Raw genomic sequence first — 27,325 nt, forward strand, 5'->3', positions numbered from 1 at the left:
GGGGAATAGGGTAACCGGGTGATGGGTATTAAGGAGGACACTTGTGGTGATGAGCACTGTGTGTTATATGCAACTAATGAATCGTTGAATACTACATCAAAAACTAATGATGTACTATATGCTGGCTAATTGAACATAATAATAATAAAAAAAAATAGAGAAAAAAAAGAAAGACAGGTAATGTTTCTTATTATCACTCTATCCCTAAGTGCCTGGTACAAAATCTGGGCCATTAAAGGCAAATCAGTACCTGCTTGTGAGATGAATGAATGCATAAAAAATCAGTTGGGAAAATTTGATCTTCAGTTTCTGAGGCATTTATTCACATACTAGCCTCAGACTTAAAAGGAACTCAACACATCAGAGAACCCAACTTATTTTTAGCAGCTTTGTAATATATATAAGGGAGACCTTACACAATTTTCTTTCATCTTCCTCTTCCCATTTAACCTGTCTCAATCTTATCTTCCATTCTACCATATTCCGCCTGAAACCATCATTTCAATCAGCAGATTTTAATTAGGGAAAGTGGAGTGCAGAAGAGTTATTAATGAAGGGGATTGAGGAAGAGTGACCAGACAGGGAGGATGGCTAACTGGAGGGAATAGTGTCATGAAAGCCAAGCAATTTGACTAAGAAGGGACTTATATATCAGAGAGCTCATAAGGATAAGAACTGAAGCACAACCATTGATTAAGTTACAAAGAAGTTATTGGTAAACTTTGCTAAATTATTTTAGTGCAACTATGGAGCCAAAAACCATGAATTTAAGATAGCTAATGTATGTTATTAAAAAGAACTTGGCTGTCAAGGAAAGGGTAGAGAATGAGAGTGCAAGAGCAGAAATAAGCTAGAGGCAGATGTATGATTAAAGGAGTAGTTAATTTTTGTTTTATTTTGTTTCATGAAAATAAAGATGAGCACATATATATTCTGAGGGAAATAAGCCATGAGATTGAAGGTACCTGAAAGAGCACTGGGGAAGAATGGGATCTAGAGCATAGATAGATGTCATAGGAATCAGTGGTGCTGATAGAACATTAAGGCTAATATTCCTTAAAGGCTCTGTCCCTATCATGTCTACTTTTCAGAAGGAAGGGGAAGGAGAAGATCAGCTTCTCTTGTATTCACATACTTTATGTCTACTCGTTCCCTTTTCTCATTTCAGAGGGAAAACATACATACTGGCGTAGAGAGTATTGTAAACCCATCAAAGGCATGTATCATTCTTTTTGAACACACACACAATTTTTGAAGAAAACACATTTTTGGTCTTATGGTGTCTAGCCTATATCCCTGTGTTTCAAAGAATGGCTTAATTTGGAAAAAATAAAAGAATATCACATCTCCCGAAGTTGCTATCTAACATTTTTCTTTCACATAATGCATACAATTTTTTTAAAGAAGTGAGAAAATATGTCTTCCATTTATTCAAACTATTCAGACTAGATTTGGAGAAGTACTGCAGATCAAGAAAAAGCAGCTTTCTGGCTGCTCTTTTACTTAGAAATTCAACCAGCTTATCAGGGGCAGGGTATTCCACATCTATCATACATTAGGCTAAATTTTTTTTATGTCTCTATAGCATTAAGTTAGGGCTCAAGTTTTGTGGTTCATTTTTGTGGAGGATTATTTTCTTCTCCCTTTCAGGCTTCTAAACTTTTCAGTCAAGTTTAGATTTTTTTTGTCATTTTTTTAAAAGATTTTATTTATTTATTTGAGAGAGAGAGAATGAGATAGAGAGCATGAGAGGGAAGAGGGTCAGAGGGAGAAGCAGACTCCCTGCTGAGCAGGGAGCCCGATGTGGGACTCGATCCCGGGACTCCAGGATCATGACCTGAGCCGAAGGCAGTCACTTAACCAACTGAGCCACCCAGGAGCCCTTTTTTTTTTGTCATTTTTGAGGCATAAGTACACGTGGAGATAAGAGATGACTGAAAATGACATACCCTCATGTAGGCTATGGCACTGCTTATACTTTTTTTATACTTAACAGGTGTTTCTACAATAGTGAAAGTCATAGTCAGAGGATGTTTGAAAACATAATTTCACCTGAGAAACAACTTTGAATGTCCCCATTCTTAGTCATCTTTAAATTGCTGATGGTAATGTGTATTCAGAGTAGTACAATGAAATATAAGCATATCTAGGGAAAATACTTTTTGGACAAAATTAAAAACACTTCTCTTGCCAAATATATTCATGCACTTTATTACAATCATTTCTTTAATCTTTCTAACTATATTTTTGCATAAGAACACTATATATTGCAGCACTGTATTATTAAAAGTGTAATTTGCATAATTAGGTCAATCTTCATTTACAAAATTCCTAAATATATATTTACTGAATCTGGATAACTATTATTTTTTTATGACCTGTTTCCTTCTGGTTTTATATTACTAAAAACACTGCATTTAAATGTTTCATAAACATTTTGTGTTCTGTGTTTTAAGGGTAAGTGTTCTCAGTGGAATGGAAAGATATCAAACACAGAAGCTATTCTTTCTTGTTTTGCTCAGTTTCCTTAGAAAGCTTTCTGTAATACTTTACATTCAGGTCATCTGATAAGTGGGTTAAGTGTTTCAGTGAGAAATGGATTGAGTAGAGAGGGTAAGTACTCGAGTAGATGGAAAAATGGGCCAGGGAGAAGAGATCAAGTGGTTCTTACAATGGTTTATGATTTTCCCTTTTATTTTTTTGTTTTCTTTATTTTGAGGCCAATTTTAGAATGTTTAAAAATACAGGGGCACCTGGGTGGCTCAGTTGGCTAAGTGTCTGACTCTTGATTTTGGCTCAGGTTATGATCTCAAGATTGTGAGATCAAGCCCTGTGTTTGGCTCAACATTGGGCATGGAACCTGCTTAGGAATCTATTTCTCTCACTCCTTCTGCCCCTCCCTCCCCCTCTCTCACTCTCTTTCTCCCTCTAAAAAAAGTTTAGAAATACAGGAAGTGATTGAATAGCTCAACAAGCATCCATGTACACCAGTCCCAGATTAAAAAATGTTAACATTTTCTTCTTTGTGCCTCAGATATTGTCATATAAACCAATAGTACATTACAAATAAGATTGAGGGCCTCTTTGTTCTCATTTCCTTACACTTTTCAACTTCAACTGCTATGTATTAATTCATTGAACAAATACAGTTTACTTAGTCATTCCCCTGCAGAAGAACACATAGGTTGATTATACTTTTTGATTTTAACAACAATATCAGTATGTACATATTTTTTAGTGCACAAATGGGAAAGTTTCTCTAGAGTATAAAACTTTAAGAATTTATGGGTTTAGGGAATGACAGTTTTCATCTTTAATAGATATTTTCAAATTGCTCTCTAATGCAGTTCTGCCCGTTTACATTCTTATCAATAGAGTGTGGGAATTCATGGTTTCCCACATCCTTCTCACTTTTTTTTCATAATCAGTTTTCTTTTGGCCTATTTGGTGATTGAAATGGTATTTTACTATTGTTTTAGTTTCTATTTCTCTGATTTCTAGAGAGATTAATATTTTACCTCTACTGGCCATTCAGGTTCTCTCTCCTATGCATTTCCCATTTATTGCATCCTTTGTACCATTTAAAATTTTGGATACTTCTAATTTGTCCTTAGTATATGTAGTAAAGATCTTTTCCACATCTGTTTTGAGGCTTTTAACAAAGTTTTCGGTGTCACTTTTCATATATAATTTATGTTTTTGTATGGCCAAAGTCTTTTCTCCATGAATTTTCTTTGTGTCTTGTCAAAAAAATCATATTCTTTCCTGACATCCTAATGACAATCTCCTGTTTTTCTCCCAATAGTTTTGAGTTTTTCCTTTTTAATTCTTTTCAGTTCCTTTTAATTTACTTAAAATCCACCTGGAACTTATATTGTATATATGGTCTGAAATAGGAATACATTTCTATTTTTTCCCTAATGGGTAACAACAGTTGTTGAAATGTCATTTATTGAACTGTACATTATTCTCTACTGGAAATCCTGGCTTCATGCTCCCATATGTACTTAAATTTGTAACTGTTCTCCATTCCTTCTCATTAATCTATGCTCCTGTACAAAAAACCATGTTTTTTCAGTTAGGAAATCTCTATAAGAAGCATTGATACTTAGCATGTTACTACCTTCCTGCCCCCAGTACTTCTTAGTTTTATCAAAAACATCTTAGACACTCTTACAGCTTTAGTTTTCCATATTACTTTTTTTTCTAATAATTTACTGTGAACCATTTCCAAACATACATCATGTTAGAAATAATTTATTTTTATTTTTATTGAAGTATATTTAACATACAGTGTTACATTTGTTTCAGGTATACAATATAATGACTCAACATTTCTATGCATTACTTAGTGCTTCCTATACATCACTTTAAGTGTGTTCTAAGTCCCCTTTATTTCTATTTTAAAATTTATTTTCTTGTATTTTATTGAAGTATAATTAACATAATATACTAAAAGTTTCAGTTATATATCATAGTGATTTGATATTTTTATACATTATGAAATGATCACCATAAATGTAGTTACCATCAGTCACCATACAAACTTAAAATATTATTGATAATATTCCCTGTGTTGCATATTACATCCCCATGACTTATTTTTTTGTAACTAGAAGTTTGTACCTCTTAATCCCCTTCATCTATTTTGCCCACTCACCATATGCTCCTCCTGCTGGTAACCAACAGTTTGTTTCCTGTATCTAGGAATATGTTTCTGCTTTGTTTTGTTTTATATAGACTTCACATATAAGTGAAATCATACAGTATTTGTCTTTTTCTGACTTATTTCACTTAGTATAATAGCTCCTGAGTCCATCGATGTTGTTGCAAATAGCAAGACTTCATTTTTATGGTAGAGTAGTATTCCAATGTGTATACATATATCACATCTTCTTTATCCATTCATCTATCAATGGACGCTTAAATTGTTTCCATATATTGCTGTTGTTAGAACATATTTTCATAATGTTATGTGCCATCTGTATATCTTCTTTGGTAAGGTGTCTGTTAGGTCTTTGACCAATTGTATCTTTTCATTAATCACCTACTATGGAGACTATGATAATTAATTTTATGTGTCAAACTGACTGGGCCACAGGATGCCCAGATATTTGACCAGATATTATTCTGTATATTTCTGTATGTTTTTGAATGAAGTGAATATTTAATTTGGTAGACTGAATAAAACAGATTACTCTCCATAATGTGGGTGGGCCTCATCCTATCAGTTGAAGGCCTGAGCAAGATCTAATTCTACTGCCTGATGGCCTTTGAACTGGGATATCTGGTCCACTTGTTGCTACAGCAGCTTTTGGCCCTCAAACTTTAGATGGCCCATTGGCTCTGTGAATTTTGGACTTACCAGCTTCCATTATCACCTGAACCAATTCCCTATAATAAATCTCTTTATTTCTTTCTCTTCTATTATACTCTATTATTCTATTTTGTATTCTATTCTGTTATTCAGTTCTATTTTTATCATTCTATTCTATTTCCTATTCTATTATCTTCTTCCCTAATACAGGTACTTGTGTTTTTTTCTTTAATTCTTGATTGATTTTCCTTCATTGTACTTTTTTAAAACATATATTATTTTATGTTAGTCACCATACAGTACTTCATTAGTTTTTGATGTATTGTTCCATGATTCATTGTCCTTCATTGTACTTTTAAAAAAATGTGCTTCACATCCTCACACTTGCATCTATATGGATGGAACTGGAGGGGATTATGCTAAGTGAAATAAGCCAAACAGAAAAAGACAATTATCATATGATTTCACTCATATGTGGAACATAAGGAACGGTGCAGAGGACCACAGGGGAAAGGAGGGAAAACTGAAGGATGAGAAATCAGAGAGGGAGACAAACCATGAAAGACTCTGGACTCTAGGAAACAAACTGAGGGTTATAGAAGGGAGGGGCACAGAGGGATGGGGGTAACAGGGTGATGGGTATTAAGGAGGGCACATGTGGTGATGAGCACTGGGTGTTATATTCATTCATAACTAATGAATCATTGAACACTACATCAAAAACTAATAATGTATTATATGTTGGCTAATTGAACATAATAAAAAGAGAAAATGCTTGTCAATATGTTTACACATTTCTGTATAAGCCATTATTGTGTATCTTTATATCAATAAAATTTCTTTTTGTTCATCTAAAAAATTAAGAAAATAAATGTACTTCAGATTGTCATTTCCTTGTATGTATCACTTTGAGGAGCACCTAACAAGTTTTAATATTTAGTGGCATTTAATTCTAACTATTGTCTTTTTGTTTTAGATATTTCATGTTATTCATTGTAATTTTCTTTGTAACTCATGGGTCATGTAGAATGTTTCCAAATAATATGAGGTTTGGAGACCATTTTGTCAAATTTTTATTTTGATTGTTCTATTGTAAGAAAAAGTAGTCAATTATAATAATTCTATACATGTTTTTGATACTCTATGGCTAAGTGTATGGTCGATTTTTGTAATTGTGACATGTGTACTTAGAAAAAGTATATGTTATCCAGGTGTTGCATATAGTTTTCTTATTATATATGTAGCCAGGATTGTGTGGTGTTTTAGAGCATGGAGTTGAAATCTGACTCTGTGAGCTCAAATACTGGATTTGCCCCTTAGAGTCTGTATCATCTAAGAAAAGTCACTTAAACTCTCTAGGCCTCAGTATTACACATTTTATAGATGGAGTGCTTTGAACTGTACTTGAGACACAATAAGTTACTAATAAATCATTAAGTTTATCATTTGTCATGATCTATTTACCATTAGCTCAAGCTTGCTGTTTATGGTATTCAGATTTTCTGAATCTTTAATCATTTTGTACATGCTTAATCTGTTTCTTGAAGAGTTATGCTTAATCTACTCTCACTGTGCATATATCAATTTAGCCTTTTAATTAATTAGTTTCATTTTTAATTAATTACTTTTTGTGGCTACATTGCTAGGTTCATAAAATTTCATTTTTACATCTTTGTAGTGGTTTGATCCTTTTATTATCTTACTGAATATTGCTATATTAGTATTCTTTCAGTTCATAGTTGCCTATTATTATACCATTTTTTATGACCTTTCTGTCATAAAGGTAATGTTGTATTAAGTGGTCATTGTCATAATAATGTTTTATATACATAACATAGGGTGAGTGAGAAACTTCAGCAACTTTTTAAAAATAAACACTTATTTCTTGCTCATGCATTTCTCCCAGTTAATGGGAGTTCAGTTCATGTCAGGAAAGCTTGGATGGGCTTGATTCCAAGCTACTACTTGTGCTCATCATGAGTTTATTCTTTGACCAATAGCTGCCCTAAACATGCTGTATTAGTTTGCTAGGAATGCCATCACAAAGTATCAGAGACTGGGTGGCTTAAACAACAGGAATTAATTTTCTCACAATTCTAGAGCCTAGAAGTCCTAAATCAAGGTCTCAGCAAGATTGGTTTTGTTTCTGAGACATCACTTCTTGGCTTGTAGATAGCCACCTTCTCTATGTGTCTTCACATAGTCTTCCCTCTGCATCTGTCTGTATCCATATTTCCTTATAAGGACACCAGTCATAATGAATCAGAGCCCACCCTATTGACTGCATATTAACTTTATCTCTTTACAGACTCTATCATCATATGTAGTAACATTCTGAGATACTGGGGGTTAGGACTTTAACATGTTAGTTTGCTGCGGAGGGTCACAATTCAAACTATAAAATATGTTATAGAAAAACATATTTTCCCTGAGCAAAAGGTAAAGTTTGATAGAGCAAGGAAAACTCTACTAGTTCATTTAAATTTCCTACTCCAGTCAGATTTGTTAGCATTCCACTGGGTAAAGCAATTCATATAGCCAACCCCACTATCAATGGAATGGGGAATTATACTTTAATTCTTATAGAAGTTACAAAATCACATGGCAAACACTGTAGATTAGAGAGGAGTGAAGAACTGGTAATAATAATGCATGCTACCAAAATTGTGTAGCTCTCAAGAGTTTAGACTCTAGAGCTAAAGTTAGTGAATTCAAACTCTGGATCTACCACTTAGTTCTTTAACTTCTATGTGCCTCAGTTTCTTCATTTGTAAAATAATAATAATAACGATAACTTATAGGGTTATTTTGCAGCATTCTAGACTCCCACCTTTCATGTATCATTGTTATGTGTTTTAGATATTTTTGTCTTAATCCTCCTTACTTATTATTACAATATTATTATTTTCCACCACACTTACAAGTTTCTTTACTAACCTTAAGTCTTCTAAAATCCTACTTTTTCCTTCTAGTTTCAGTTTCCTTCTAGTTGATGTATATAATTTGGCAGTTAATTCAGTAAGGGTCTATGAATTTAAAGCCTATGTTTTTAGACGTATAAAATATATCTTCAAATAGTCATTGAATTATATTTTAGCTGGTACTGAATGCGAGAAAGATATTTTTTTTAAGGGAATCTCTTTTCTGTCATTTTCATTCATTTCTATATAATCACTCTTCTGTCTTGTAGCTTTATATGTACCCATACCTGCACATATATTTCTACTAAAAACACATACATATATTCTTTGATGTTCTAGAGTTTGAGTAAGGTATTCTAGGTATAATTTTATTTATTTGTTTGGGACCCACTTTAGATTTGAAATATGACAATTCACATCTGTTATAAATTCAGGAAAATTATCAGCTATATTCCTCTGATTCTCTTTTTGCTCATGTTGTTCTAGTTGTCTTATCTTCTTATTCACATTTTTTCAACTTTTTTTCTTTCTGTACTGCATTCCGTATGATGTCCCTAGACCTGTATTTCACATCACTGATTTCTTTCTTTGGCTATAGATAGACTGATGTTCTGTCCATCCACTGAGAGTATTTCTCTTATTCCAATGACTATATTATTTTCATTAGTTGGGCAGATATTAATTTATATTTTTTTATTTTCTATATCCAGTGGTGTGTGTGTGTGTGTGTGTGTGTGTGTGTGTGTGTGTGTGTGTACACTTTATTTTTAGAGCAGTTTTAGGTTCACAACAAAATTGAGAAAAGGTACAGAGATTTCCCATATGTCCTTTGTTCCCACACATAGATAGCCTCCCCATTATCAGTATCAATATCCTGCACCAGAGATACATATATTAAATTAATGAACCTACACTGACACATCATAAATACTCAGAATGCCTTGTTTACCTTAGGTTTCACTCTTGTACATTCTATAAGTTTTGGATAAATGGATAACAACATGTTTCCATCATTATATAGTATCACACCAAGTATTTCCATGGCCCCAAAATACCCTGTGTTCCGCCTATTCATTGTGCCTCACCCCCAAACCCTGGCAACAACTGATCTTTTAATTGTTTCTTTTTTAAAATTAATTAATTTTATTTATTTATTTTTTTATTATGTTCAGTTAACCACTGTATAGTACATCATTAGTTTTTGACCTAGTGTTCAATGATTCATTAGTTGCATGTAACACCCAGTATTCATCATAACATGTGCCCTCTTCAATACCCATTACCCAGCTACCCCATCCCCTACACCTCTCCCCTCTGAAACCCTCCGTTTGTTTCCCAGAATCCATAGTCTCTCATGGTTCATCTCCCTCTCTGATTTTTCCCCCTTCAGTTTTCCCTCCCTTCCCGTATGGTCTTCTGTGCTATTGCTTATGTTCCACATATGAATGAAACCATATGATAATTGTCTTTCTCTGCTTGACTTACTTCACTTAGCATATTCCCTTCCAGTTCCATCCATGTGGATGCCAATGGTGGGTATTCATCCTTTCTGGTGGCTGAATAATATTCCATTGTATATATGTACCACATCTTCTTTATCCATTCATCTGTTGAAGGGCATATCAGCTCCTTCCATAGTTTGGCTACTGTGGACATTGCTGCCCTGAACATTGGGGTGCATGTGGCTCTTCTTTTCACTACATCTGTATCATTGGGGTAAATACCTAGTAGTGCAATTGCTGGGTCATAGGGTAGCTCTGTTTTTAACGTCTTGAGGAAACACCATACTGTTTTTCAGAGTAGCTGTACCAGCTTGCATTCCCACCAACAGTGTAAGAGGGTTCCCCTTTCTCCACATCCTTGAGAACATTTGTTGTTTTCTGTCTTCTTATTTTTTTTTCCATTCTAAGTGGTGAAAGGTGATATCTCATTGTGGTCTTGATTTGTATTTCCATGATGGCTAGTGATGTCGAACATTTTTATCATGTGTCTGTTAGCCATTTGTATGTCTTCTTTGGAGAAGTGTCTGTTCATGTCTTCTACCCACTTTTTTAACTGGATTATTTGTTTTTTGAGTGTTGAGTTTGAGAAGTTCTTTATACATCTTGGATATCAACCCTTTATCTGTAATGTCATTTGCAAATATCTTCTCCCATTCCTGTGGGTTGCCTCTTAGCTTTGTTGACTGTTTCCTTTACTGTGCAAAACTTTTTATCTTGATGAAGTCCCAAAAGTTCATTTTTGCTTTTGTTTCCCTTAAATTTAGAGACGTGTCTTGAAAGAAGTTGATGTGGCTGATGGCGAGGAGGTTACTGCCTATGTTCTTCTCTAGGATTTTGATTTTGATGGATTCCTGTCTCACATTGAGGTCTTTCAACCTCAATTTAGAGTTTATTTTTGTGTATGGTGTAAGAGAATGGTCCAGTTTAATTCTTCCATATGTAGTTGTCCAATTTTCCTAGCACCAATTATTTAAGAGACTGTCTTTTTTCCTGATTTACCAAAGATTTGTTGATCATAGAGTTGAGGGTTCATTTCTGGAGTCTATTCTGTTCCATTGGTCTATGTGTCTGTTTTTGTGCCAATAGCATGCTGTCTTGATGATCATAGCTTTGTAATATAGCTTGAAGTCAGGCAACATGATGCCCCCAGCTTTGTTTTTTCTTTCTCAACATTCCCTTGGTGATTCGAAGTCTTTTCTGGTTCCATACAAATTTTAGGACTTTTTGTTCCAGCTCTGTGAAAAATGCCAATGGTATTTTGATAAGAATGGCATTGAAAGTATCAATGGGGAAAAGCTTAGCTTTTCCCTTAAGGTCAGGAACACGACAGGGATACTTACTCTCACCAATTTTCATTGTTTCTATAAGTTTTGCATTTTCCATGGTATCATATACTTGCAATCATACAATATGTAGCCCTAGCAGATTTGCTTCTTTCACTTAAAAATATGGATTAAAGGGCGCCTGGATGGCTCAATTGGTTAAGTGACTGCCTTTGGCTCAGGTCATGATCCTGGGGTCCGGGGATTGAGCCCCACATCAGGCTCTCTGCTCAGCAGGGAGTCTGCTTCTCCCTGACCCTCTTCCCTCTAGTGCTCTCTATCTCTCATTCTCTCTCTCTCAAATAAATAAATAAAATCTTTAAAAAATATGGATTAAAGTTCCTACATATCTTTTTGTAGTTTGATAGTTCATTCTTTTTCAATGCTGAATAATATTCCACTGTTTGAATATATTACAGTTTATCTTTCACCTACTGAAGGACATCTTAGTTGTTTCCAGTTTTGGCAATTATTAGTAAAGCTGCTAAATAAACATCACTGTGCAGGTTTTTGTGTGGATACAAATTTTCAAATCTTTTGGGTGAACAGCAAGAGCCCAATTACTGAATCATATCATAAGATTATAGTTATATAAGAAACCACCAACATGTCTTTCAAAGTGGCTTTAACATTGTGCATCCCCACTGGCAATTAATGAGTTCCTGTTACTCCACATTCTTGTAAGCATTTGGTGTTGTAGTGTTCCATATTTTTATAGTTTATGATTCATATTGGAAGTATGTTATTGACTTTATACAAATTTAAAGAAAGCTCTGACCTTCAGGAAGCTGCAGTCACTCCTTTAGGATTGTAATGTGCTACTTGACAAACCACTTATGTTTCCATTTCTGAAACTCAATGAAAGGTGCATAGGAAAAAGATTGAGCAATGCTATATATAAGATGGTGGAAATGATAAAAAAGTTAAAATGAGGAGTTACGGAAAAGCATTACTTATTATTCAAGAAAGAAGAGTAATTTGAACCTACTTTATATAATTGTTTACTTAGTACATTGGCAATAACATTTCAAGGTCCATTCTAATTCTGGGATTCAAAGATTTCACAACCCATTGTAGCTAGCATGTTTTATGGTTCTTGCAAATAATAGAGATCTTAGTATTTGCCTTGTAATTGAGGTAGGCACTGTGGATATTAATGTGAATGAGAGATAGTTTCCTGGTTCCACAGTGCAGAAAGGGAATAAAAAAAGTAAACAAACAAACAAAAAACACATACATTATGATGATATAATAGAAGTTTGTGCAAAAATGATATCCAGAAGGACCTGTTGAGAGTGCAAAGGAATGAGTGATTACCTATACTAGAGGATATGTGGGAAAGTCCTTGTCAATGTAGCAATATTTGAATTGGATCTTGAAGGATGAATAAGGATTTTTCTAAAAAGGAAAAAGAGGTATGAAAGAGCATTGTATTTTCAGAAAATGATGACTATTACTATAATGCTAGAGTGCAGATTAAGTGGGAATGAGTGGCTTAAGAGGAGATTCGGAAGTTAAATTGGTGACTGTGAAAAGCCTTGTATGTCAAACTAAGAGGTAACTTGTAGGTAATAGAAAACCACTGAAAAATCTTAAGTAAGGAAGTAACATGATCAAATACGTGGTTTGTGAAGTATTTGTGAGCAATCTGAAAAATATATTATGGGAAGAGACAGGGGTGATAAGATACTAGCCAACAGGTTGTACTTTTTCATACAAACCTGAGTTTCATGTGTCCCTGTGCAAATTAGTTTATAATTTAATTTTATTTTATGGTAGGAATGCTTAAATGAGATCTACCCTCTAACAAAATTTTATAGGTACAGTACCAGTACCATATTGTTGACTATAGCACAGTATACTACAGCAGATCTCTAGAGCTTGTTCAACCTGCTTAACTGAAAGTTCATGCTCATAGATTGGTAATTTCCCATTTTCCCCTACTCCCATCCCCTGGAAACCAACATTACAGTCTTTTATTTTATGAATTTGACTATTTTAGATACCTCATATGAGTGGAATCATGCAGTACTTGTCTTGTGTCTGGCTTATTTCACTTAGCGTAATGTTCTCATTGTTCCTCTATGTTGTAGCATATTTTAAGATTTTATTTATTTATTTGAGAGAGAGAGAGTGAGCACAAGTGGTGTGGAGGAGCAGAGGGAGAGGGAGAAGCAGACTCCCCACTGAGCAGAGAGCCCGATGTGAGACTCAATTCCAGGACCCTGGGATCATGACCAGAGCCAAAGGCAGATGCTTAACCAACTGAGCCACTCACGTGCCTTATGTTGTAGCATATTGTAGAATTTTCTTCTATTTTAAGGTTGAATAGTATTTGCTTGTAAGCATATATAACTTTTTTAAATCCATTTATCCATTGATGGGTGCTTAGGTTATTTACATATCTGGGTAACTGTAAATAATGCTGTAATGAACATGGGGGAGCTAAAGTCTTTTTGAGATCCTGATTCAAATTATTTTGGATGAATGTAAAGAAGTGGATTGTAGGATCAAGTGGTATTTCTATTTTTATTATTTATTTGAAAATCACACATTTCTGATTTTATTCCCATTTTTGAAATTTTACTTCCAGGATAGTTAACATACAGTGTTATATTAGTTTCAGGTGTACAATATAGTTTTTCAAAAATTCTCTACATTACTCAGTGCTCCACATGATTAGTGTTGTCTTTTTTAAATTGTTACTTTATTTTATTTTAATTCCAGTATAGTTAACATACATTCATTCACCATGATCAAGTGGGATTTATTCCCCATAGCAAGGGTGATTCACTATTCACAAATTAATTAACATGATACATCATATCAATAAGACAAATGATAAATACCATATGGTCATTTCAATACATACAGAAAAAAAGCATGTGACAAAATGCAACATCCATTCATGATAAAAGACCTCAACAAAGTAGGTTTAGAGGATAAGTGTACTCTTAAACCCCTTCACTTATTTCATCCATCAAGCCCCCACACACTTGTCTTCTGGCAACAATCAGCTTGTTCTCAATAGTTAAGAGTCTGTTTTTTGGTTTGTCTCTTTTATTCTTTATTTCTTTTGTTCCTTAAATCCCACATATGAATGAAATCATATGGTATTTGTCTTTCTCTGACTAATCATTTCACTTAGCATTATACTGTCTGTATCCATCCATGTTGTTGCAAATGACAGGATTTCATTCTTTTTTGGCTCATTAATATGCCATTGCATATGTATACCACATCTTTATTCATTCCTATATTGATGGACACTTGTGTTCCTTCCATAATTTGACTATTTTAAATAATGCTGCAAAAAATATAAGGGTGCATATCTTTTAGAATTAGTATTTTTGTATTCTTTGGGTAAATACCCAGTAGTAGAATTACTGGATCACATGGTAATTCTATTTTTAATTTTTAAGAAGCTTCATATTGTTTTCCGCAGTAGCTGCACCAGCTTGCATTCCCACCAATAGTGAATGAGTGTTCCTTCTTCTCCACATTCTTGCCAAAACATGTTTCTTGTGGTTTTGATTTTAGCTGTTCTGACAAGTGTGAGGTATCTAATTGTGGTTTTCATTAGCATCTCCATGATGATTTAGGATGTTGAGCATCCTTTCATGTGTCTGTTTGCCATTTGGATGTCTTCCTTGGAGAAATGTCTATTTATGTCCTCTGCCAATTTTTTTAAATTGGATTGTATGGATTTCTTTTAAGGTTGAGTTGTATATATTCTTTTTATATTTGGTATACTAACCCTTTTTATCAGATATGTCATTTGTAAATATCTTCTTCCATTCAGTAGGTTGTCTTTTAATTTTGTTGATTGTTTCCTTCACTGTGCAGAAACTTTTTGTTTTGATGTAGTACCAATAGTTTATTTTTATTTTTGTTTCCCTTGCCTCAGGAGACCTATATAAAAAAACGTTGCTATGGCCAATGACAGAGAAATTCCTGCCTGTGTTCTCTTCTAGGAATTTTCTGGTTTCAGTTCTTACTTTTAGGCCTTTCATCCATATTGAGTTTATTTTTGTGTATTGTGTAAGAATATAGTCCAGGTTCAATTTTGCATGTAGCAGTCCAGTTTTCCAAACACCATGTGTTGAAGAGACTGTCTTTTTCCAATGGCAAATTCTTCCCTCCTTTGTCAATGATTAATGGGTCATATAATCGTGGGTTTATTTCTGGGTATTCTATTCTGTTCTATTGATATTTATGTCCATTTTTTTTGTGCCAGAACCATGCTGTTTCTACTACTACAGCTTTGTAGTAGTTTTCTTCATCAATGTTTTGTACTTTTCTCAGTATAGGTTTTTTAACTCCTTGGTTAAATTAAAGTTATTTTTTTAGTGTAATTATAAATGAGATTGTTTTCTTAATTTTTCTTTCTGCTAGTTCATTATTCTTGTATAGAAATGCAATGGATTTCTGTATGTTGTTTTTTTTTTTTCTGTATGTTGATTTTGTATCCTGCAACTTTACTGAATTCATTTATCAGTTCTATTAGCTTTTGGTGGAGTCTTTAGGATTTTCTAGATAGACAATCATGTCATCTACAAATAGTAAAAGTCTTAGTTTTTCCTTATCAATCTGGATGCTATTTATTTCTTTTTGTTGTTTTATTGCTGTGGCTAAGACTTCCAGTACTATGTTGAATAAAAGTGTTGATAGTGGACATCTTATTCGTGTTCCTGATCTTAAGGGGAAACTTCTCAGTATTTCACCATTGAGTATGATGATCACTGTGGGTTTTTCATACAAGCCCTTTATTATATTGAAGTATGTTCCCTCTAGATCTACTTTGTTGAGGGTTTTATCATGAATAGATGCTGTATTTTGTGAATGCTCTTTCTGCATCTATGGAAATGATCTTATGGGTTTTTAGCCTATCTCTTGTTCATATATCTCATGTTGATTGATTTATGAATACTGAACACAGCTTGAAACCCAGGACTAAATCCCACTTGATTGTGCTGAATGATTTTTTAATGTATTATTGGATTTAGTTTGCTAATATATATATATTTAAGATTTTACTTTTAAGTAATCTCTACACCCAATGTGGAGCTCAAACTCACAACCCCGAGATCAAGAGTTACATGCTCCACTGGCAGAGCCAGCCAGGCACCTCAGGTTTTTGAGGATTTTTGCATCTATGTTCTTCAAAGATATTTGCCTATAGTTTCTCTCTCTCTCTTTCTATCTCTCTCTCTCTCTCTCTCTCTAGTGTCTTTATCTGGTTTTGGTATCAAGGTAATGCTGGCCTCTGGGAATGAATTTAAAAGCTATCCTTCCTCTTCTATTGCTTTGAATAGTTTGAGAAGAATAGGTATTAACTCTTCTTCAAATGTTTGATGGAATTCACCTGTGATGCCATATGGTATGGACTTTTGTTTGTTGGGAGATTTTTTTTTATTACTGATTCGATTTCATTGCTAGCAATTGGTCTGTTCAAATTTTCAATTTTTCCTGATTCAGTTTTGAGAAGTTGTGTTTCTAGGAATTTAACCATTTCTTCTAAGTTGTCCAATTTCTTTGCATCTAATTTTTCATAATATTTTCTTAAACCCTTTATATTTCTGTGGTGTTTAGTTCTTTGTTTTCATTTCTGATTTTTTGTTTTTGAGTTCTCTCTTTTTTCTCTTGAGGAGTCTAGCTAAACATTTATCAATTTTGTTGATCTTTTCAAAGAAGCAGCTCCTCGTTTTATTGATCTGTTTTGTTGTTGTTTGTTTGTTTTTTGTTTTTTGTTTCTAATTCATTTATTTCTGCTCTAGTTTTTATTATTTCCTTTCTTGTACTGTTTTTGAATTTAGTTTGTTCTTCTTTTTCTAGCTTCTTTAGGTGTAAGGTTAGGTTATTTATTTGAGATTTTTCTTGTTTCTTGAGTTAAGCCTGTATTGCTATAACCTTTTCTTTCAGAACCACTTTTGCTACATCCCAGAGATTTGGGACCTTTGTGTTTTCATTTCCAATTCTCTCTCTCTCTATATATATATATATTTTTTTTTCTCTTTGATTCTTTGGTTGACCCATTCATTCTTTAGTAGCATGTTGTTTAACCTCCATGTATTTGTGTTCCCTCCAGATTTTTTAAAGATTTATTTTTTTATTTGAGGGGGGAGGGGCAGAGGAAGAGGAAGAGAGAATATCTCAAGCAGACTCCCCACTGAGTGTGGAACCCAATGTGGGGCTTTATCTCAAGACCCTGAGATCATGACCTGAGCCAAAATCAAGACTCAGATGCTTAACCAACTGAGCCATCCAGGTGCCCCCAGATTTTTTTGTTTGTGGTTGTTTTCTAGTTTCATAGTGTGATCAGAAAAGATGCATAGTATGACTTGTTTTTTTTTTTTAATTTGTTGCAACTAGTTTTGTAGTTTAATATGTGATTTATTCTGGAGAATATTCCATATGCACTTAAAATAGTGTGTATTTTGCTTTTTTTATGATGGAATGTGCTGAATATATCTGTTATATCCATCTGGTGCAATGTGTCATTCAAAGCCACTGTTTCCTTGTTGATTTTCTTTTGGATGATCTGTTCATTGATGTAAGTGGGGAGTTCAAGTCCCTTTCTATTATTGTATTACTATCAATTATGTAATTTATATTTGTTTTTAGTTGCCTTATGTATTTGGGTGCTTCCATGTGGGGTACAAAAATATTTACATTTGTTATATCTTTTTGTTGGTATATTCCTTTTATGACTATATATTGTCCTTCTTTGTGACTTGTTGCAGTTTTGATTTAAAGTCTATGTTGTCCTATATAAATATTGCTACTCTGGCTTTAGATTCACTTTCATTCGCATTATAAGTGCTTTTTCATCCCTCACTTTCAACCTGGGTGTCTCTTTAGGTCTGAAATGTGCCTCTTGTAGGCAGCACATAGATGTGTCTTGTGTTTTATCCATTCTGTCACCCTCTGCCTTTTGATTAGAGCATTTAGTCCATTTACATTTGAGCTAATTATTGATAGGTATGTACTTACTGTCATTTTGTTACTTGCTTTATGCTTATTTTTTATAGTTAGTTTCTCTTCCCTTCTTCTCTTGCTCTCCTCTCAAGGTTTGCTGGCTTTCTTTAATGATATACCTAGATTCCATTCTCTTTATTTTTGCATTGCTATTTCTGGTTTTGATTTGTGGTTACTATTAGGTTTGTATACAACATTTTCTGCATATAGGAGTCTATATTAAGTTGATAGTCTATTACATTTGAACCCATTATTTACCCTTTACTTCCCACATTTTGGGTATATAATATCATAGTTTAAAACCCTTTGTTTTGTGAAATCTATGGCTGAGTTTTATAGATATACTTAATTTTACTGCCTTTGTGTTCCATATTTATCTTACTCCTGCCTATGGTCTTTCCTTTCCATTCAAAGAGTTCTCCTTAGGGCGCCTGGGTGGCTCAGTTGGTTAAGCGACTGCCTTTGGCTCAGGTCATGATCCTGGAGTCCCGGGATCGAGTCCCGCATCAGGCTCCCTGCTCAGCACGGAGTCTGCTTCTCCCTCTGACCCTCTCCCCTCTCATGCTCTCTCTCTATCTCATTCTCTCTCTCAAATAAATAAATAAAATCTTTAAAAAAAAAAGAGTTCTCCTTAACACTTCCTGTAGTGATTTAGTGATGATAGTTTTTGTTTTGTTTTGTTTTCCTTTTATTTGTATGAGAAACTCCTCATCTCTCCTACTTTTCTGAATGATAGTCTTTGTGGATAGAATATTCTTGGCTGCAGGTTTTTTTTTTCTTTTAGCAGTTTGAATATATAATGCCACTCCTTTTGGACCTGTATAGTTTCTGCTGAAATATTAGCTCATTTATTTATGGGGTTTCCCTTATATGTAACTTTCTTTTCTCTTTTTGTTTTTAAAATTGTCTCGTCATCACCACTTTTTACCATTTTAATTACTATCAGTCTTGGTGTATACCTCCTAAGTTTGATTCTGTTTGTAGTCCTTTATGCCTCTTAGATCTGATGTCTGTTTCCTTCTCCAGATTAGGGAAATTTGTAGTCATTATTTCTTCAAATAAATGTTCTGCTTCTTTTTCACTCTCATCTCTTTCTGGGATCCCTAAACTATGAATATTATTATGCTTGATGGTGTCACTCAGTTCCAATGTCTATTTTCATTTGCTATTTTTTTCTCTCGTCTGTTCAGCTTGCTTTCTTTTCATTACTATGTCCTCCATGACGCTGACCAGTTCTGCTTCTTCTAGTCTACTATTTGTTCCTTACATGTATTTTTAATTTCAGTTACTGAGTTCTTCATCTCTGATTGGTTCTTTTTTTCACATTTACTATATCTTTTTTAAGGGTCTCACTGATGTCCTTCACTCTTGTCTCAACTTCAGTGAGTATATTATAACCATTACTTTAAATTCTGTATCAGGCATATTATCTATCTGTGTTCCATTTAGCTCTCCTGGTGTGATTTTGTCCAGTTGTTTCATTTGGGACATATTCCTCTGTCTTTTCATTTTGTCTAACTCTCTGTGTCTGTTAATGTTTTCATAAAGTCAGCTATATCTTCTGCTCTGGAAAATAAGGCCTTATGAAGAAAAGGTCCTGTACTTTCCTTCATTGCAATGTCGTCTATTCTTCAGAACGTGGAGCTTTAGTGTTTTCTTTTACATGTTACATGCACCATACTGCTGTGACTAAACTAATGTTGTCTAAAGCTCAGGAGTCTGCAGAGGGTCTCTGCCTGTTTTAGGCAGGGTTTGGTCCTTGTATTAATGAGCCCATCTGCGGTCATCTTTGGCTTGAGTTGAGTCAGACCAGGTGTTTTCCAGAGATGTAGGGGCACTTAACTGCAGTGTGCTTTCCCTGTGTTACCCTCTGAGAATCTTTCATTGGTGGGTGGGGCCTAAAATTTGACTAGATGTTTACCCCCAACCAAAGGCTGGGGCCACAATTGGGCTGGTGCGTGTGGATATGTTCCCCAATTTCTAGGGCAGGAGTCACTTTGGAGTGATGCTGATTCCTCTCAATGCAACTTACATACTGCCAGGCTTATGGCACTACTTTCAATGGGCTCTGGTTAAGGGTTTATTGGAGGAGTCATCTCCACAAGAGAATGTGGGATGGGATACACAGTATTAGCAAGATTTGCACTGGTCAGCCTCAGGAAAGGACCTGGTGCTCCTTTAGAAAATTCTTGCTGCAAGCCTGGAAGTGCCAAGTTTGCAGGAGAACAGGGAGACAGGGCACATGGAGCCAACAGATCTGCACTGGTTTTGGGTGAGGGAACCTGATACCTCCCAAAATTGCCCATGCTGGTCAGACTGGTAGAGGCAGATCTACAGAAGCACACTGGGTCAGGGTGCATTGTTAACAAGCTAGGTAAAGGGTGTTAGTGCTGAAAATTTTCCCACAAATATCCATATATCTAGGCTGATGGGCTGGAAGACAAGAATGATGCCTGCCAGCTTTTTTGTTCTTGGAGAAGTCACTCAAGTATCCCTGACTCTTCAGAACATACTCTGAGATCAGTAAAAAAAAAAAAAATCTCCATCTGTTATGGCCCTGATGCAATGTTTTTTAAACAGCTGCTTCTAGGAGGAAGATAGTGGCAGAGTAAAAAGACCTTGGGGACATCTCTTCCTAAGAAAACAACTAAGTAACAATCAAATCATACTAAATACCCCAGAAATCAAGCTGAAGACTGACAGAAAAACTCCACAACCAAGGGAAAGAAGAGGACACACCAAAGAAGGTAAAAAGTACAGAGATGTGGTTTAGGGGAGAAATAGATTTTTGCTGTTGTGGAGGGGAGGGTGCCATGGTTGCAGAGAAGAGCAAAAGAGACAGAAGCATACAGGAGAATGCAATAAGAGAATATTTCCTCAAAGCCATTGACTTGGAAAACAAGAGGGGTTGAATTTCCTGAGCTTTTGCAACCAGCAGGGCTTAAAGCCTGGAGTTTTAAGGTCAATGGGCTTGGTTAGGATAGAGCCCCAAGGGCGCTGTGCTGCTCCTGGACAGAAGGAAGGCAAACAGCATGATGGTAGACAGCTTGGAAACAGCAATCTAAAGAACTGAAGAACACCTCGGGCAAACAGCAGGGAGATTAGTCTCTCTTCTCTTTTCTCAGAGCATATCCCTGAGAAGCAATGTTCACCTAGATGCTTTACTGGGAACAAAGGAGCAAGCTGGTGCCATTTCCCTTCCCTGTCCCTCAGCATAAAAATAAAGCCACCTGTGGGAAGCAAAGCAGTGCTGACATTGGCTACTTAACTTTCATAAACCAGGCCCCATCCCCTTGTACTCTGATGGGACTGCCCTTCTCAGTCAAGCTTACCTCAGTCCCAGTGCAACAGGCCCCTACCCAAGAAGACAAGCACCAATTCTGCCCCACACCATGTTTCCTGACCAGACAGTTCAGTAGGGACTCACTTCTGATATAGGTGGTATCAGGTCTTATTTCAGGCCAGAGATCAAATACTGCCCATAGTATGCAAGAAGAGCCTCTGCAGATAAGTGACCTGTTGGATAGAGCAACCAAAACACAACAATAAAGCACCAAAAGCACACCCCAGAGACACACTGGACCACCAGGCCCTAGGCACTACATGACCTCTTATTCATAAGGCCGTTACTTTCAGAAGCAAGAGAAATAACTGACTTTTCTAACACAGAGAAGACAAAGAATTAGACAAAATGTGGAGACAAAGGAATTTAGAATATAATAAGGCCACAGACAGAGATCTAACTGAAGCAGGTATAAGTAACTTGCCTGATGGAGAATTTCAAGGGACAATCATAAAAATACTCACTGCACATGAGAAAATAATAGAAGAAATCAGTGAGACCCTTACCACAGAGATGAAAGAGTTAAAAAAGAATAAATCAGAGATGAAGAATGCAATAAACAAGTTTGGAAATAGGCTTCATAGAATGAACAGCACACTGGAAGAAGCAGAACAAAATAGGGATCTATAAATCAAAATAATGGAAAATAATGAAGCTTAAAAAAAGAGAGAAAAAAGCATTATGCAATAAGACCATAGTCAGTCACTCCATCAAATATAATAGCGTTCATATTGTAGGAATCCTAGTAGAAGAAGAGAGAGAAGGGGGTAGAAAATTTATTTAAAGAAATAATAACTGGGGCGCCTGGGTGGCTCAGTCATTAAGTGACTACCTTTGGTTCAGGTCGTGGTCCCAGGGTCCTGGACCGAGCCCCATGTTGGGCTCCCTGCTCAGTGGGAAGCCTGCTTCTCCATCTTTCACTCCCCCTGCTTGTGTTCCCTCTCTCGCTGTGTCTTTCTCTGTCAAATAAATAAATAAAATCTTTAAAAAAAAAAAGAAATTATAACTGGAAACTTCCCCAATCTGGGGAAGGAAACAGACATCCAGATTCAGGAGGCACTGAGGACTCCCATTAAAATCAACAAAAACAGACCAACACTGAGACATATTGTAATCAAAATTTAAAATATAGTGATAAAGAAAAATATCTTAAAAGCAGTAAAACAAAAGAAGACCTTAACATACAAGGAAGACCTATAAGGCTAGCAGCAGAGCTCTCAACAGAAACTTGGCAAAACAGAAGAAAGTGGCATGATATATTTAAAGTGCTGAAAATCTGCAGCCAAGAATACTCTATCCAGCAAGTCTATCATTTAGAATAGAGAGATAAAGAATTTCCCAGACAAAAACTAAAGGAGTTTGTGACTTCCAAGCCAGCCCTGCAAAAAAATATTAAAGGGGACACATTGAATGCAAAGAAGAGACCAAAACTGACAAAGTAAGAAAAGATCAGAGAAAATCTCCAGATATAATGATAAAACAAGTAATAAAATGGCCATAAATATATATTTATCAATAATTACTTTGAATGCAAATGGACTAAGTGCTCCAATCAAAAGACATAGGGCGTCAGAATGGATTAAAAAAATTGATATGCTGCCTAAAGGAGACTCATTTTAGACCTAAAGACAGCTGTAAACTGAAAGTGAGGGGAGGGAGAAGGATTTATCATGCAAATGTGTGCCAAAAAAGCCAGAGCAGCAATTCTTACATCAAACTGGAGTTTAAAACAAAAACTGTAAGAAGAGACAAAAAAGGACACTATATAATCATAAAATGAACAATACAACAAGAAGATATAAAATTGTAAATATTTATTACAATATGGGAGCATCATAATATATAAAACAATTAATAACAAACATAAAAAACTAAATGATAATAATCTATTAATAGTAGGGGCTAACACCCCCACTTACATCAATGAATAGACCATCTAAACATAAAATCAAAAAGAAAAGATTGCCTTTGAATGATAACCTGGGACAGATAGACTTAACAGATATATTCAGAACAATCCATCCTGAAACAGCAGATTACACATTCTTTTCAAGTGCACGTGGAACATTCTCTAGGATATATCACCTATTAGGTCACAAGACAGGCCTTAAAAAAAAAAAACACAGAAAAAGATTGAAATCATACCATGTGCCTTTATTGTCCACAATGCTAAGAAACTAGAAGTCAATCACAATAAAAAAATCCGGAAAGATCAAAAATACATGGAGATTAAACAACACGCTACTAAACAAGGAATGAGTTAGCCAGGAAATCAAAGGAAAAAAATTACATAGAAACAAATGAAAATGAAAACACAAGGATCCTAAACAAATGAGATGTAACAAAAGTGGTCCCAAGAGGGAAATTTATAGTCATACAGGCCTACCACAAGAAGCAAGAAAAATATCAACTAAACAACCTAACCTTACAATTAAAGGTGTGAGAAAAATAAAAACAAATGAAGCCTAAAGCCAGCAGAAAGATGCAAATGATAAAGATTCAAGCACAAATAAGTGATACAGAAACTAAAAAAAAAAAAAAACACACACACATAAATGAGAGAGGAAAAATCACAAGCAGCACCAGAAACATAATTTTAAGAGAATATTGTGAAAAACTATATGCCAGCAAATCAGACAACCTGGAAAAAATGGAAATTTTTCTAGAAACATATAAACTACCAAAACTGAAACAGGAAAAAAATAGAAAAACTGAAGCGACTGATAACCAGCAAAGAAATTGGGTCAGTAATCAAAAGTTCCTGACAAACAAAAGTCCAGAACCAGATGGCTTCACAGGCAAATTCTACCAGACATTTAAAGAATAGTTAATACCTATTCTTCTCAAACTATTCCAAACAAACAAACAAAAACCTTCTAAATTCATTGCATGAGGGCAGTGTTACTTTGATACCAAAAACCAGAAAAAGACACCACTAAAAAAGAGAACTAATGCTAATATCCTTGTAGAACATAGATGCAAAATTTTTCAATAAAATAGTAGCAAATTTTATCCAACAATACAGTAAAGAAATCATTTACTACAATCAACTGGGATTTATGCCCATATTCCAAAAGTGGTTCAGTATTCACAAATCAATCAACATGATACACCACATTAATAGAAGATAAAAACCATATGACATTTTCAATACATGCATAAAAAGCACTTGACAAGTTACATCTATTCATGATAAAAACCTTCCACAAAAGGTTTAGAAAGAACAAACCTCAACATAATACAGGCCATTATGGAAAACCTAGAGGTAATATCATCTTCAACGGAGAAAGACTGAGGGGTTTTTGTCTAGTCAGGAACAAGAGAGAAATGCCCACTTCAATCACTGTTATTTAACATGATATTGAAAGTCCTAGCCACATGAATCAGAGAACAAAAAATAATTTAAATGAATCTATATCAGCAATGAAGAAGTCAAACGTTCACTATTTGTAGATGACATGATACTATATATAGAAAATCTGCAAGATTACATCAAAAACTGCTAGAAGTGATAAACAAATTGAGTAATGTCAGAGGATAAAAATTAGCAAGAAATGTATTTCTATACACCAATAATAAAGCAGCAGAAAGAGAAATTAAGGAATCCATTCCATTTAAAATTGCATAAAATATAATAAGGTAACTAGGAACAAACATAACTTAAATAGGTAAAAATCCTGTACTCTGAAAAGTATAAAACACTGGTGAAAGAAATTGAAGATGACACAAAGAAATGGAAAAACACTCCATGCTCGTAGATTGGAAGAAAAAAATATTGTTAAAAAGTCTATACTACACAAAGCAATTTACACATCTAATACAATCCCTATCAAGATACCAACAGCATTTTTCACAAAGCTATAACAAACCTAAAATTTGTATGGAATCACAAAAGACCCTGAATAACCAAAACATCCTTGCAAAAGAAGGAGGTGCAGGAAACTGAATCTGAGGGGATATATCTGAAGATTAACCACAGGGGTGGGAGCCTCTGTAAGTTGGATACCAGAAAGTGATATAGCAGTGGAGTGCAAAATCCTCTTAGAAGTCTGCTCTGGTGAGGAATGTCCCTGATTGAAAGCTGCTCAGGTGGCAAAGCAGGGCAGAATGCTAGGTGGGACAGTGTGGTCTCAGGATCTCCAGGGTCACAGAAAGAATGGGGGTAACTGAGTGTGGCAGATTTCCCAAGCATTGAAGTGGGGAAGCTGGCTACAACTAGTGAGCCCTGGAGGGGACTGAGGAAGCTGAGGAAAAGAGAAAAACAACTACAGGATCATGAGGGAAGGCTACAAGAAGTCAGCAATACCATAAAACAAAACAATATTAAAATAATTGGGGTCCTGGAGGAAGAGGAAAGAGAGAGGGACAGAAGGTATTTGAGAAAATCATACCTGAGAGCTTCCCTAAACTGTGAAGTAAAAAGGTATTCAAATCCAGAAGGCACAGGGAACCCCCTTCAAAATTAATAAAAATAGATCAACACCTTGACATAAAATAGTGAAGCTTGGAAACTTCAGAGATAAAGAGAAAATGCTGAAAGGATTTTGAGACAAAGGGTCCTTAACCTACAAGGGTAGAAACATTATACTGGCAGCTGACTTACCCACAAAGACCTGACAGGCCAGAAAGGACTCCAATATATATTCAGGGTACTATGAGAAAAATATGCAGCAAGGAATACTTTGTCCAGCAACACTGTCATTCAGAATGGAAAGAGAGGTAAAGAAATTATAGGACAAACAGAAACTACAAGAATTTGTGATCACTAAACCAGCCCTGCAAGAAATTTTTAAAGGGAACACTGTAAGGGAAGAGAGAGACAAAAAGTAACATAGACCAGAAAGAAACAGATTTTCTACAGATACAAGGACTTTACAGGTAATACCAAGACACTAAATTCTTATCTGTCAATAGTAACTCTGAATGTAAATGGGCTAAATGCTCCAGTCAAAAGACACACGATATCAGATTGGATGAGAAAGCAAGACCTATCTATATGCTGTCTACAAGAGAATCATTTTAGACGTATAGACCCTTCCAGGTTGGAAGTGAGGGGGTGGAGAACAATTTATCATGCTAATGGACATGAAAAGAAACCTGGGATAGCAATCCTCGTATCAGACAAATTAGATTTTAAAGCAAAGACTATAGTAAGGGATGAAGGAGACTACATCATACTTAAGGGGACTATCCCAGAAGATCAAACAATTATAAATATTTATGCTCCTAATTGGGGAGTAGCCAATTATATCAACCAATTAGTAATTAAATAAAGAACCACATTGATAATAATACACTAATAGTAGGGGACTTCAATACCCTGTTGCAGCAATGGACAGATCTTTTAATCAGAAGATCAACAAGGAAACAGGAGCTTTGAATGACACACTGGACCAGATGCACTTCACAGATATATACAGAACATTCCATCTTTAAACAACAGAATATTCATTCTTCTCAAGTGCACATGGAACATTCTCCAGAATAGATCATATACTGGGTCACAAATCACGTCTCAACAGGTACTAAAAGATTGGGAATATTCTGCATACTTTCAGACCATAATGCTTTGAAACTTGAACTCAATCACAAGAGGAAATTTGGAAGGAACTCAAACACTTGGAGGTTAAAGAACATACTAAAAAATGGATGGGTCAACCAGGAAATTAAGGAAGAAGTAAAAAAAAAAATCATGGAAACAAATGAAAATGAAAACACAACTGTTCAAAACCTATGGGATGCAGCAAAGGTGGTCCTAAGAGGGAAATACAGAGCAAGACAGCCTTTCTCAAGAAACAAGGAAATTCTCAAATACACAAGCTAACCTTACAACTAAAGGAGCTGGAGAGACAATAAATAAAGCCTAAGCCAAGGACGAGGCAAGAAATAATAAAGATTAGAGAAGAAATCAATGAAACTGAAACCAATAAAACAGTAGAACA

The sequence above is a fragment of the Zalophus californianus genome, chromosome X (genome assembly GCF_009762305.2).
Source record: "Zalophus californianus isolate mZalCal1 chromosome X, mZalCal1.pri.v2, whole genome shotgun sequence".
Lineage (NCBI taxonomy): Eukaryota > Metazoa > Chordata > Mammalia > Carnivora > Otariidae > Zalophus > Zalophus californianus.